Here is a 13772-nt window from a genome sequence, read left to right as displayed (position 1 = left end):
CCCTTTGCTGACCTACATTGTTGTTTTTCATTTCTTCCTCATGTAATATTTTGTTGAGAATATTCTGTAGTGCAGGCTTTCTATTTGTAAATTCTTTTAACTTTTGTTTATCATGGAAGGATTTTGTTTCATTTTCAAATCTGAAGGTTAGTTTTGCTGGGTATAGGATTCTTGGTTGGCAACCATGTTCTTTCAGAGTTTGAAATATGTTGTTCCAGGCCCTTAAAGCTTTTAGAGTCTGGGCTGAGAAATCTGCTGATATCCGTGTTGGTTTCCCCCTATACATAATCTGATTCTTTTCTCTCGCGGCCTTGAAAATCCTATCTTTATTTTGAATGTTAGGCATTTTCATTATAATGTGCCTTGTTGTGGATTTGTTTTGATTTTGTGCATTTGGTGTTCTGTAAGCTTCTTATATTTGATTTTCCATTTCATTCTTCAGGTTTGGGAAATTTTCTGATATTATTTCATTGAATAGGTTGTTCATTCCTTTGGTTTGTGTCTCTGTGCCTTCCTCAATCCCGATAATTCTTAAATTTGGTCTTTTCATGATATCCCATAGTTCTTGGAGATTCTGTTCATGATTTCTTACCATCTTCTCTGTTTGGGCAACTTTATTTTCAAGATTAATATTTTGTCTTCATTGTCTGAGGTTCTGTCTTCCAAGTGGTCTAGTCTGTTGGTGATGCTTTCCATTGAGCTTTTTATTTGGTTTATTGTTTCCTTCATTTCAAGGATTTCCATTTTTTTTTTTTTTGAGAATCTTTATCTCTTTGTTGAAATGATCTTTTGCTTCCTGCAGTTGCTCTTTCAACTGCTTATTGGTATGGTCATTCATTGCCTGCATTTGCTCTCTTATCTCATCCTTTGCTTCATGAATCATTTTAATTATGTGTAATCTGAAGTCCTTTTCTGACATTTCTTCTACCATACTGTCTGGATTCTATTAATATAGAATCTAGGTTTGTTTGGATCATTTTCTTCCCTTGTTTTTTTTATGTTGTTCATGTATCTTCCCCTCTAGCAGTGCAGGTCTTGGGTATTGCAGTTTCCCCCCTATAGGCTTATAGTGACCCTATAGGTTTCCAAAACCTTTTCTTTAATGGGGAGATCAATATTAGCAGTGCCCAGTTCAGACAGTATGCATCCCAAAACCAAATAGCCCCTATGGGGAAGTTAACAATATTGTCATAATAAAAAGAATGAGTTCAATTATTATCTTCAGTATAACAGATTTGCAATGAGGTCTGCATTTTCTAATCGAGGACAAAGAGGACACAGAGTGGTGTAGGATGTAGCTGTTAATGGGATAAGAAAAGAATATATAGAAGTTCTAGATCATAGAAAGAATGAGAGTGTAATGAAAAGAAGTTGGTTATTAGCATTGGAAAAGGGAGAAAGAGACTCTGAGGAACAGGTAAACAAAAGGAAAAGAGAGTGAGAAAAATAAAGAAATAAAAACTTAAAATTTTTCAATAAGGAGAAAAAAGAAAATCTATACCATAACAGTCATATAGTAATGAAACCTCCCAGTCTTCAGTAGCCTGATGCATGAGAGGTACCTGACAATGAACTTCAAGTCTGCAGCAGGCGTCTCAGGATGGGATTTGCTCCACCTAAAGTTTGGAGCTATGGCTTCCAGGATTATCCAAGATGGCTGCTCTGGCTTCCAAATGTGTTGGCAAATGGGGAGCTGCAGCTCGAGGTGTGTGCCTGGTCAGCTGGAGGTTCTGGAGGCGGGGTGCGGTTGGTCAGGCAGAGGTCCTCGAGGCAGGGTGCAGTCAGTCTGGGGATCCTGGTGGTAGTGTGCAGTCAGTCTGGGGGTCCTGACAGCAGGGAGCAGTCAGTTGATGTGAGGGCCCCGGAGGCAGGGAGTGATCGCTGGGGCTGAGGGAACCTGAACATGGGGCTCAGTCAGTCCGGCCAGGGGTCCTACAGGGCCTGGCTGTTGTCTCAAAATGGGGGCAGCCATGTGTAACTAAACCTGCAGGTACTGTGACAGTGAACTTGCAGGCAACAGCAGGCAGCGGGTGCTCCACTGCTGGTCTGTGGTCAGTCCGCTGACTGCTCTCAGACTATCGGACTATCGGGAGGTGAACCTCGGGCAGTGGGTGATGGGTAGGTGAAAAACAGGCGATGGACAGGCAAAAGGCAGGCAAATGGCAGATGGTAGGTGCCAGACAGTGAGCAATCTGCACTCAAAAATAGTTGATATGCTGGCAGACTGCAGGTGATCGCAGTAGACCAATGGGGTAAACAGCAGGGCATTGATAAGCTGCAAAAACTGCCTCACTAAGAAACAGATATCCTCTGCTTGAAACCTGAGTTACAGAGCGACAAGGAATGCAGCCTCCCTCTAGTCTACCATTTTCCAGATTCTGTAATTCTTATTTGTTATAAGTAAAGTATTTTTTCCTCCCACTTCATTAAGATTTTTTCCTTTATCTTTGATTTTTCTGAAGTTTGAATATGATATTTCCAGGTATACATTTCTGGGAGGTATTTATTCTGCTTGGTGTTTTCTGAGATTCCTGGATCTGCGATTTGGTGTCTGGCATTAGTTTAGGGAAATTCTCAGTCATTATGCTTCATATTTCTTTGACTCCTTTCTTTCTTCCTTCTTCTAGTAATCCCATTGTATATATTTATACCTTTGTATTTTTGTATTTTTTTCACAGATTTTTATGTGTGTTTTTGCTTTTTTGTTTTTGGGTTTTTTTTTTTGTTTTTTGTTTTTTTTTTGTTTTTTTTTTTTTTTTTGGTACTGGGAATTGAACCCAGTTGTTCAGTCACTGAACCCTTTTTGATTTTTTTATTTTGAGACAGGGTCTCACTAAATTGCCTAGGCTAGCCTCAAATGTAGGATCCTTCTCCCTCAACCTCTCAAGTAGCTGGGATTACAGGTGTGTACCACTGTGCCTGTGTGTTTTTTTTTTTATTGTTTCTTTTTTTTATTAAAAATCATAAATTTACATAGGGCAATGTTGTTTGATTCATTCTGTTATTTTGTGCCTGTGGTTTTGCAAAAACACTGTGCAAGTTTTTTTTATCTCTAGCATTCATGTTTTATTCTTAGAATTCCCATTTCTTTGCTTACATTATCTATCAATTCTTGCATGTTATCTTCTTTGTCCATTAAATCCTTTTGAATATTCATCATAGCTTTAAAAAATCTGGTCTGATTATCCTATATGCTGCCGCCTCTGATTCTGGTTCTGATGCTTCTTCCGTCTCTTCAAACTGTACTTTTGCCTTTAAATGGGCCTTGTAAGTTTTAGTGGAAAGGTTTATGTGATATACTGAATAAAAGAAATTGATGTGAATAGGCCTTTAATGATGTGGTGGTAAGGTGTGGGGGAAGGGGAAACATTCTGTTCTTTTGTTTTTGGGGATTGAACCCAAGGTGGGGGGCTCCACCACTGAGATACACCCCAGTCTCCTACTCCACCCCCTGCTTTTTTTTTCAGACAGGATCTCATTAGCTTGCTGAGCCTGACCTTGAATTTGTGATGCTTCTGCCTCAGCCACCGGAGTTGCTGAGATTGCAGGCATGCGCCACCATACCCAGATTCCATGGTCTTATGCTTACGTCTCTCTCTTGGTGACCTTGTGCCCCCACACTTTGATTTTCACCAGCAGTTTTCAGTCCCTATCCCCTCTAGGTGGGACAGAAGGCTGGAGTTGGGTATTTTCTTTTTCCCTGTGTGGAAGGCTAGAGGGAACTGGAGTTGAATATGTCTTTGTCCCAGGATCATGAGGCTATGGTATAACCTCAGCAGGTTTAAGCTCTAGTAAAATTGTTGTTCCTGAGTCCTTTTGAAGAACAGAATGCTCTGGTATATTTCAAAATGTTTTCCTCCTCCTCCTGCTAGAAGCAGGAGCAGGTTTTTCTGATATTAGCAGTGAGGACCTGGTTGAGCTCCTGGAGATAAAACTCACAATAGTGGTTCCTCCACCCCCACCCTCACGCTCACCCTCACCCTCGGCTGGGTTGCTCCTGGAGTTTGTAACTCGCCAGCTTGTTTATACTGAGCCTCCGGCAATTTGTCAATTACAGTTCAGGTTTTTCTACTCTGGCCCTGCAGCAGGTTTTGCTCTGCAAAGTTGTGAATCTCTGCATCTATGTTTCTCTCCAATTTTGAGGGTAGCAGTTTGCCCTGTGACCTAATTTCTCTCACAGAGCTAAGAAGCGTTGATTTTTCAATTCTTTCAGCTTTTTACTTGTTGTTAGGACAGTGTAGAGATTTGTAACCTCCCTTACATGCTGGACCACAAATCACAAGTCTCGATGTTTGTGTGTGTTTTTTCAGTCTGTCTCCTGAACTATATTATAAGTTCTGCAAGAACACAAACCTTGTCTGTCTTATTTATTGTACATTTTCAGTGCCTAGAATTGTTCCTGGCACATGGTAGGGGCATTGGATATATTCAATGAGAAAAGGAGACACCGTGAATCAGAAGAGCTTGGACGTGTGACCTTGGGCAATTCTGTGTTTTGTTTTGTTTTGTTTTGTTTTTTTTTTTGGTCCCAGGGATTGAACTCAGGGACACCGGACCACTGAGATACATTCCCCAGCCCTATTTTGTATTTTATTTAGAGAGAGGATCTCACTGAGTTGCTTCGCACCTCGCTTTTGCTGAGGCTTGCTTTGAGCTCACTATCCCCCTGCCTCATCATCCTGAGCCGCTGGGATTACCACCATGCCCTGCTGACCTTGGGCATTTCCTCTCTCCTAGCCTCAGTTTCCTCTCTATTGGATGGTATTCTTATTTGTTTCTCTGTTGTCTATCTGTCTCCCTCCACTAGAAGTTAAGCTCCATGAGATTAGGAACTTCATCTTTCAGTTTGGTACCAAAGAGGTTCTCCATAAATATTTGTTGCCTCAACAAATGAATAACTGAGTGGTTGTATCTACAGGAGGAGGGGATTGACATTAACCATTTGGTGGCAGAAATTTCTGGTAACTTTCCCTTGCCCATACCACAATGGAGTACAGGCCTGTCTGGGCTAGTTTTAGGCATTCCTGCTCCTTACTTTCTTCCTTCTTTCCTTCCTTTCCTCTCCTCTCCTTCCCTTTCCTTTGTTTCTGCTGGGGATGGAACCCAGGGCCTCAGTCATGGTAGGCAAGCCCTCTACCACTGAGCTACAGCCCCTGCTCTTAAGTACTTCTCTTTTTTCCTTTAAAAATATAATTGTGATTATATATTATTTAATATCATTTTATAATTACTTGACTTCTAATGCCCTTCCAGGAGAGGAACCCAAATAAGACGCATGGGTTAAAATGATGAGAAGTGTATGGGAAAAGAACGTACCAAAACTTACCAAACTTTAGAAGTCAGCAGCTGCCCTTTGTGTTACCCAGGAGAAAAGGGGTTGTGCTCCAATGTGTGTGGGACAACAATTTGAAGCTTGATGTTCAGCCCTTCAAAACCACATAGACTTATGTAATGTGACCCAATTCTTTGGTTTTTGCAAAAAAGGGGGCGTGCAGCTGGGAGAAGAGAATGTAGTTATTTACCAGTTTCTTCCTAAGGGCAAAAAACAGAATGTTCAGCATTCATGGGAGGGGCAGGAGTTGTGTTCTGCCTGAGTAATTCTTGCTCACTGGATGGGCAGGGTCAGGTGACAAACTTCCATAACTGTGCTTGGCACCAGAATGGACCCTGCCCAGAGGCAGGAAAAGTGTTTTCTTTAAGTCCTAGTTTCCCTAGCACTTTTTTTTGTGGGGGATCAAACCCAGGACCTTGAGCTTACAAGGCAAACACTCTACCAACTGAGCTCCCCAGCCCCTCCCTAGCACTTTGTAACAATGCCCTGGTGTCCCATTTCCCAGACTCTACTAGGGAGATTGAAGATAATCTAGCGGTTGGGCCTGGAAGTACGAATTGGGAGCACCCAAGAACCAAGTTCTAAAGAGCCCCTTGCCTCCCACCCCGCCTCATTTGCAGTACTGGAGATTGAACTCATGGGTGCTCTACTGTTCTACCACTGAGTTACATCCCCAGCTAGTTCTTTTTTTTTTTTTTTTTTTTTTTTGAGACAGGTTCTCACCAAAGTTCTGAGGCCAGCTTTGAATTTATGATCCCCTTGCCTCAGCCTCCTGATTTACTGGGATTACAGACCTGTGCCATTGTGCCTACTGCTGTTTTTTTTTTTTTTTTTTAAGGTACCAGGGATTAAATCAAGGGGCACTTAACCACTGAGCAACCTTCCCAGCCCCCCCTCCCTTTTTTTAAACTTAGGAACAGGGTCTCACTAGGTTGCTTACAACCTTGTTAAATTGGTGAGGCCAGCTTTGAAGCTGCCATCCTCCTGCCTCAGCCTCCAGAGTCACTGGGATTACAGGCATATGCCACTATACATAGCCTGTGTGACTTTTTCCAAAGGCAAAAGAAACATATGTATTGACCCTTTGCAGAGCAGAAGCTGTTGAAATGATGTTGATGCCTTTGGAGGGGAAAGTAGAAGGGAATTGCAGGGAGCCATCTGATTCTTGGTGAAAGTTGTCTATGTCATTCTCTCTAACGTTAGGGACTGCTGTTCAGCAAGGCTGGAGACTGTTGGAACGGTTCCTATACTCCTAGGTTTGAGGAAATGGGTGATATTGGGTAATTTTTACCCACTAAAAATCCTTAAGCTCTGCAAAAAGCTACATTCTAATAGAAAATAATCCCCTTAAATTAACATCTTCCCAACACAACCTGCCTGTCCTAAGCATGAGGTTGCAGGGTGGAAGTGTGATTTCTGGTTAGAGATTGGGCTACATGACTTTTTCTTTTTTTAAGAAAGGCATTTTAAGATATACTTTTTAGATATTGATGGACCTTAATTTTATTTATTTATTTTTATGTGGTGCTGACAATTGAACCCAGTCTTACACATGCTAGGCAAGTGCTCTACCACTGAGCCACAACCTCAGCCCAGGATTGCGTGACTCTTAAGGTCTCTTTCAGCTTCAAGATTTGAAGATTCTATACTTATGTTCCATTTACATCCACAAAAAAATGAAGAGACTCTTTTCTGGAACTTTGACTTTGGATATCTGGCCCCACATCTTGACCTAAGGCCTATTTTAGGGAGTGCTATCCCCTTTGCTTCCAGGAAAACATTTAAGAGGATAGTCTGGGATCCAAGTTTTTGGAATTTCTCTGAGGAGAGGCCTCTTGGGTTATTTCCTGAGGGCCTCTTGCCGGGGTCATTCTGGGAAAACCTTCCCACCCAGGACTCTGACCTGCTTGCTCTGTCCCAAGATATATGGCCTCAACTGCCAAGCCAGCTTTGGCCCACTGGGGTAGGCACACCCCCTCATATGGAAGTCAGTAGTCTTGGACCTTTTTATGGAACTCTTTGCTTTTTTCCTGTTTCTTCTTCACCCTCCTTCTCTCTCAAAATATCTAAATACCCAAAGAAGAAACTGCTGTCTGCTTACTCTGATGTCTGCTCTTCTCTTCATGATTAATAGAACCTTGTGTTTGCTTGGAAGTACAATGTACTCACTTAAAGACTTTCTTTTAATTAGGGGTGTGGTCGGATTAAGTTCTGGTCAATGACATGTAAGTAGAAGTGTTGTGTAGTATTTCTGGGAGATTTCTCAAAAGGAAGGAGCCATTTTCCTTTTTCTTCCTCCTTTCTGCCACCTAGTTGTAGATACAAGGGCTGGAGCTTGAGCAGTCATCTTGGACAGTGAGGAAATATGCTAAATATGGTGGGTAGCAACTTGGAAGTAGTTGGAGTCTCTGGTAAGATTCCATATCAGGCCTGCACTGCTTACCTTCAGACTTCTCTTTTGAGAGATAATATACAATTTTTCCCCTGCTACTAGGGATTGGATCTGGGGTGCTTTACCATTTGGCTATATCCCCAGTCCTTTTTATTTTTATTTACTTTTAAATATATTTTTAGATGTTGATAGACCTTTATTTTACTCATTTATGTATATGTGGTTCTAAGAATCAAACCCAGGGCCTCACACATACTAGGCAAGTGCTCAACCACTGATTCACAACTCCAGCCCCTTTTTATTTTTAATTTTGAGATGGGGTCTTGCTAAATTCTTGTGGCTGACCTGGAACTTTCAGTCCTTCTGCTTCAGCTACCTGGGATTACAGGCATGTGCCAAATGCCAGGTTACACTATGGTTTTGGATTTTTTTTTTTTTTGCTTTTTGGTACTGAAAATTTAACTCAGGGGTGATTTATCACTGAAGTACATCCCTGGCCCTTTTTGTTTTTTATTTTGAGAGACAGTCTCACTAGGTTGCTTAGGGTCTTGCTAAATTGCTGAGGCTGGCCTTGAACTTGTAATCCTCCTGTCTCAACCCCCCAACCCAGCTGCTGGGATTACAGGTTGTGCCACTGAGCCTAGCTACACTTTATTTTTAAAGCAACTGTTATTTTTTCTGTTATAGCCAGACCTAATCCTATGTAATACTGTACCTCCTCTCTGAAATAAGCTAAACAGCTCTAGATAATGGACTGGAGTTTTATGGGTCAAGATATGGTTATGGGGAAAAGGAAGCATTTAGAAGGTCTTAAGGGATAATAGCAGGAACTTCCCTGGGCAAGAGTCTCAGGAATACCAACAAGTTGCAGGCATTTTCCCTTCAAAATAAGCCCCATGAGGACCTTGAATGCTGTCTCTCAGGTTTACTACAGTATCCTCAGTGCTAGCCTGGTGCCTGACACACAGAAATGACTCAAAAGTTGTCAACAGGACAATTTATTGCATTTATAATTGACATGATCAACAAGTGAGTTTACTTGTGTGATTTGAAAGATTTTGAGAAAGCTCCCTCTTCACTCTGTTCCCATCTAAAAATTTCTTCCTGAACCATCACCTGCAACAGTATCTGAAAATTCCAGAAATTTCTTTGTTGTTCGGCAAAATCAAGTATTGTGTTCAGCTCTGAGGACGTAACAATGCACCCAACAGATATGGGTCCTGACCTCAGAGCTTTCAGAGTGGTAAGGCAGAAACAAACAACAACAAAAACAAATGAATGAATCCTTGCAATATGGGGTAAGTGCACAAAGAGAAACGATAACAGGGGATGTTTCTTTTGACAAGAGTAGTGGGTGAAGGTCTCTAAGAGGAAGGAAGAGCCAAGGGATAGGTAAAACCACAGAGCAAACTTTTAGCAGGAGCGAGGGTGCTGCTGGCAGCCACAAACACAATTGCTCTATAGAGTATTTTATTTCATTTTATTTTATTTTAGGGACTGGGAATTGAACTCAGGGGCATTCAACCACTGAGCCACATCTCCAGCCCTTTTTTATATTTTATTTAGAGACAGGGTCTTGCTGGGTTGCTTAGGGCCTCGCTAAATTGCTGAGGCTGGCTTTGAAATCATGATCCTCCTGCCTTGGCCTCCCAAGCCAGGCTCTGTGGAGTATTTGAGGAATGAAAGAAGCTCAGTAGGGAAGGAGTTTGAACTTTGTTCTAAGTACAACGATAAGCCATTGATAAGCTTAAAGCAAGGGAATGCTATGATCTGATTTTGCGTTACGAAGGTCACTCTGCCTGCTATGTAGAAGGGGTCAGAGTCCTTGTGTGCAAGGAGAGTGTCTAATGTGTGAGGCTTTTGCCTTCACATGAGAAAGGAAGGTGACTTAGACCAGGTAGTGGCAATGGGGCTGTGCAGAGATGGGTGCTGGAAATTGAGTGGATGAAACTGGACCATGGATTGGGTGTGGGAGCTGGGGGTGGGTGGGGAATAAAGGCTTCTGGTTTGAGCAGCCATGTGGAGTCCATTTTGGGAGGTGGGAATCAAGACTTTGATCTTGTTGGGTGCCGTGGTGCATGCCTGTAATTCCAGCAGCTCTGGAGGCTGAGGCAGGAGGATCGCAAGTTCAAAGTCAGCCTCCCGGTACACACACAAAAAAAGGACTTTGATCTTCATCATGTGGGAATTAATATACTTGTGAAACATACAAAGGGAGCCTGCAGCCCATGATAATGGGAGCTGGTAGGAAGACTGGAGGTAGTGTCACTGACATGATGATGTTCCTTAAGGCTTTGGGAATGGATGAAACCAACCAGGGAGAAAGGACAGAGAAGGCAAAACAGCTAGAGGTACTCCAAATGGAGGAGGAAAGCCTGCAAAAGTGACTGAGAAGGGGCATTGTCCGTCATGCCCAATAGAATATTATAGAGTTTGAGGAGGCTGATAAATAGCACTTTTCCTCTGCCTGAAATGAGAATCAGTCATGAAAGACACACAGGAGTCATGGAGATAAAAATGTCACCTTTATTAATCACAAAAGTGTTTGGAAAAAGAGGAATTGAGTTGCAGCCAAACAGGCTTCCTAATATGCAACCCCTCCACCATGACATAGCCACCCTGTCCCTGCCACAGCTAGACAAGCACGGGTCGCCTCTGAGGGGCAGAGCCTGTGGCATTACAGTTACTGCTGGGCTGGAAGAACAGGCCAGAGCAGATGTACTCTGCAGGGTGAGAGAACCCAAAAGCGGTGAAGCAGTGTGCCCTGTTCCACCTTCCCAATGCTGCATCCCACCTCATCTGTTTCCTCCTTAGGCAAACATGATACTAACTCCAGGAGCACAGAGGCCACAACTGACCTGATCACTGGTGCAGCCCCATGTCTTTCATGCTGCCTGGCATGCAGTAGATGCCAATGTTTGTTGAATGAATGAACGAATGAATCTGGATGGCATGATTGGAATAATCGCTGCACATGCTGGCTCCCACCTGTAATCACAGAAGCTCAGGAGGCTGAGGCAGGAGGATCACAAATTCAAAGCCAGCCTCAGCAACTTAGGCCCTGAGCAACTGAGCGAGTCCTGGTCTCAAAATAAAAACTAAAAGGGCTGGGGATGTGGCTCAGTGGTCAAGCAACCCTGGGTTCAATCTCTGGTACCAATAAAAAAAATGGAATAATCCTCACAGATCACCCAGGAATCACTTATACCCAGGCCCCAACACCAGACCAGTTTTGTGAACATGTCTGGGGATGAGGCATCACAATTTCTTTGAACTCCCTCCAGGTGATTTCCATTGTAGATAAAGTTATGAACTATTGCTCTGTAATGGGCGCTATAATTACAGCTACTTAGGAGGCTGAGGCAGAAGGATTGAAAATTAAAGACTAGCCTGAGAAACTTAATTGAGACCCTGCCTCAAAATAGAAAATGAAAAGGGCTGGGCATGTAGCTCAGTGGGAGAGTGCTTGCCTAGCATGTGCAAGACCCTCCGTTCTAATCCCCAGCAAACAAACAAATAACAAAAAAACTATTGCTCTTTTCCAACCTCTCTGGCCCAACCCCTCATTTTACAAATGGGAACACTGAGGCCTAGAGGCTGGGCATCTATAGAGGGTCATCACCAGAGAGGATTTGCCCTGTGCCTGCTAACTGACTGAGTGGCTGGAACAGCTGTTTCTCCCTCTGGCCACCAGTGCCGTCATCTGGGAAGTGAGGAGGCTGGGACAGATGATCTCTAGAGCCCCGTCCAGCCCTGGTGGGTACCCTGTGTTCTGATCCCAGGTGCGACTTAACTCACTTGTGCCTAAAGATGACTGCGTACGTGATCAGGTTAAGTTTATATTTGTAAACAACTGGCTCCTGGATTGCAGTGAACAGTGAGGTAGACATGTTTGGGAGAATTCACGACCTATAGATCCAATCTTTGGTGGTGAATTCATCCCCTTTTCTCTTTGGTTAGTGGCAGTAAGTTCCCCAGTGGAACAGCAGGGAAATAGCAGGGGAGGCGAACTGAGAGGGCTCCAATGGGCTGGGTCACCCTTTTTGCTCCTACTTTTCCTCTTCTAGTTCTTGTTCTGCCCTGCCTGGCCCCTCCATTTCATCTCTCTCTCTCTTTTTTTTTTTTTTTTTTTCGTTCCTTTTCTTTTCTGCCCTCTCCAAGTAATGGTACCAATCATAAGTCTTTCTGTACAGGCACTGGAACCCAGGGCCTTGAAAATGTCATGCAAGTGCTCTGTCACTGAGCTACATCCCCAGCAATCATAAGTCACTCAAATGCAAGCCTGTTCCCTCTGCCCATGCGAGAGGTCCTCCATCCCGTTCTAGTTTGGTGTCTCATAGCTTGAAAGTGTGTAGTCACAATAGAGTCAACCGGAAGTGGCTTGTGAAATGAAAAAAGGCTGGGAAATAAGGCTGTGATTCCTTCCTCCACAAAATGACACAGTCTTGTATACACTGAGCCATGTATCAGCTTATTAATCAAAGTCACTGTACATTGATTAATCACAAAGTCACTGGCCTCAAACTTGTAATTCTCCTGCCTCAGCCTCCAGAGTCGCTGGGATTACAGCAACTGGGACTGGGGATCAAACCCAGGGCCTCATGAAAGCTAGCCAAGCAGTCTACCTCTGAGCCTCATCTCCAGTTCATATATTAGTTCTTAAGAGCATTAATTTGCTGCTCTTAACAGGGCAACTCAATAATATCTAGATAGGAGAACAAATAGAATTTGAGGACCAGATGGGAAACTGAGGCCTGGACCAATGAGGTAATGTGAACAAGTCCCACAATCAGAGGGCTCTTCCTAGCTCCAGACTTAGCACTGATTTAGAAACAATCCTGTAGAACCACTTTGGCAACTGGAAAATTGAAATTGAGACATGACAATGACTTGCCCAAGGACATATAGTTTACTAGTCAAAGACTAGGACTACAGTCCAGGACCTTTTTTCTCCAGTACTGGGGATTGAACCCAGGGATGCTCTACCATTGAGCTATATCTCAAGCCCTTTTTTAAAAATTTGACTTAGGGCCTTGCTAAGTTTTCAGTCTTGTCTCACACTTGGGATCCTTTTGCTTCAGCCTCCACAGCTGCTGGATTACAGTTATGTGCCATAACACCCTGCTAAAGCTCTGATTTTTTAAGTAGGAGGAAAAAAACCCCTATAGTTTCACAAGATGGTTTGACGACTTTGAATAACCATAAGTCTTTTTAAAAATATATACTGAGTTCACGTATTGTTTTGGTACTGGGCATTGAAACCAGGGTGCTGTACCATTGAAATAAGTCCCCAATCCCTTTATTTAAAAAAAAAAATTTGAGACAGGATCTCACTAAGTTGCTGAGGCCTTGAACTTGCAATCCTCCTGCCTCAGCCTCCAGATTTGCTGGGATAACAGGCATGTGCTCTTGACTGCGTCTTCTTAGAACACCTAACTGCCTAAAGTGATGTTTAGAGACTAGTTTAATTTTATAAGACGTGGGGATTATGGTAAGGCCTCTGAAGAGAAAACATGGAAGACAATAGACCAAAAGATAAAAACAGAGAGGAGATCCAAAAACTTCTGTGTTCTCAACAGGGCTTTCCCTAGCTCTTTCTTCACAGCTCTTCTTGGCTCCTGCCTTGTGCTCATCCTACTCTGTAACTACTTCTCTGGGGCCTATGTCCTTGTGCATCACTTCAACTCCTGTGACGTGCAAAAACACACATATCTTGCACTCCAGCCCTTGACTTCACATTTCTTTTTCTACAGTTGGTATATTTCCATATGTAAATATGCTTAGTTCAGCCAGATGTCAAAATTGGAATTCATCTCCCTTCTGAAAAATGACAGCCTTTTCCTAAATCCCTGTTTCTTTTAGTGCTACCATGGCCTCCCATTCCTCCAGATTCAAAACCTTCTTTTCTTTTCTTTTTCTTCCTCCCTCCCTCCCTCCCCCTCTTTCTCTCTTCCTCCCTCCCTCCCTCCCTCCCTCCCTCCCTCCCTCCCTCCCTTCCTTCCTTCCTTCCTTCCTTCCTTCCTTCCTTCCTTCCTTCCTCCCTTTCTC

Source organism: Sciurus vulgaris (genome assembly GCF_902686455.1).
Source record: "Sciurus vulgaris genome assembly, chromosome: X".
Lineage (NCBI taxonomy): Eukaryota > Metazoa > Chordata > Mammalia > Rodentia > Sciuridae > Sciurus > Sciurus vulgaris.
The sequence above is the reverse complement of the archived record's forward strand: the minus strand, read 5'-3'. Positions refer to the sequence as shown.